Source organism: Peromyscus californicus, unplaced genomic scaffold (assembly GCF_007827085.1).
Source record: "Peromyscus californicus insignis strain IS unplaced genomic scaffold, ASM782708v3 Scaffold_16__1_contigs__length_79575227, whole genome shotgun sequence".
NCBI classification, from domain to species: domain Eukaryota; kingdom Metazoa; phylum Chordata; class Mammalia; order Rodentia; family Cricetidae; genus Peromyscus; species Peromyscus californicus.
This window is the reverse complement of record NW_026294458.1, coordinates 47,521,423-47,522,896: the sequence shown is the minus strand read 5'-3', so window position 1 is coordinate 47,522,896 and position 1,474 is coordinate 47,521,423. Positions and strand designations below refer to the sequence as shown.

At 48.2% G+C, this 1,474-nt stretch overlaps 1 pseudogene; it reads right to left on the bottom strand.

The window, feature by feature from the left end:
• Positions 1-514: 514 nt before the first annotated feature.
• Positions 515-1,266, bottom strand: LOC128111565 (chromatin target of PRMT1 protein-like; annotated as a pseudogene).
• Positions 1,267-1,474: the final 208 nt, after the last annotated feature.

Sequence of the window (1,474 nt, the reverse complement as noted above, 5' to 3'; positions counted from 1 at the left end):
CTTTAGTTTTAGCTGTTAACAGGACGTTTTTAAGGAAGATGTAGAACTCTATCCCTGAGTCCACACATTAGTGAGAACACTAGCTCACTCCTGGGAACATTTTCTGGGATGATAAAGATGAACAGAGGAAATATTAAAATGTCAGAGTATATGACAGGTGAGGCAGAGGCTGGAAAAATGTTCTCCTCACAAGGCCAACGCATTCCTGTTCAAACAGAAGTCTGAGTGCCTGGATAAACAACAAAACAAACTCAGCCAAATCAAAGAAAATGGGGTTTCATATAACACAGTATCAAAAAATAGATGGAACAGACTAATTGTGCCAGCTGGTTGCAGGTAAGTCCACAGCCTACTGTGATAGGTCCTTCCAGCATCAATCAGGTTTCTTCTCATGTTTTCTCAAGGTTATTTTTAGATAGATAGATAGATAGATAGATAGATAGATAGATAGATAGATAGATAGATAGATAGATACAGTGACTTAGAGTCTAATAGGCGGGCAGGCAAGCAGGCTTCAATCATTGGTTACATTATCTACCTGTGCCATGTGGGCATCCAACTCAGCATCCAGGTGTCCTTTAGTTTTTGATATGTATGCATCTAATTGGTTGTCCAACTGCTCCTTGGTCAATACAAGGTGAATGAGGGCACCTCTCCCTCGGCCACGACCTTGGCCTTGGCCTGCAAAACTCCTTCTTCCCCGACCTATCATACCTGGACCTCAGAGCGACATCCCGTGCCTAAGCAGAGATCTGGTGGCACATCCCCCACTTAGTCCTCTTGGGGGGCGGGGGGAAGGGAGCAAGTCTCTCTGGATTATGAGTAGGCCTCTTCTTCCAATTGCTCCCCTAGCCAGGGCACGGATGGGTGGGCCTAAACGTGCCTGGATGTTACTCGTACCCAGGTGCTGCTTTAAGCTCTGCTTAAGTTTTTTTTTTTTTTTTGGTTTTTCGAGACAGGGTTTCTCTGTGTAGCTTTGCGCCTTTTCCTAGAACTCACTTGGTAGCCCAGGCTGGCCTCGAACTCACAGAGATCCGCCTGGCTCTGCCTCCCGAGTGCTGGGATTAAAGGCGTGCGCCACCACCGCCCGGCCAAGCTCTGCTTAAGTTTTAATGCTGCCTGGACAGTGGGTCTATTCTCCATCTGCTGGGCCAGTCTTCTGTTTCCGGCGCTGACTAGCTGTTGCTGCTGCTGCATCAAAGTCCAAATATTCCCCGGCATCAGCTGTTTGTTCTTCAGCATATTAGTAAAGCGCTCATTTAGAGACAACTTTCAGCACTGACTGTGCAGCCATCTTCAACTCCTGAGAATCGAAAGAGACGGATGCCATCGCTCCTCCGGGGCTGCCAGCACTCGGCAGGCAGGCGAGTAGTGATGGGGGCGAGGGGTGGGGGGGACAGAGGACCGCTCTGGTTATCTAGCCGAGCGGTTGGGTTAGATGCTTAAACAGTCTGATGGGAAGTTCACTTGTTGT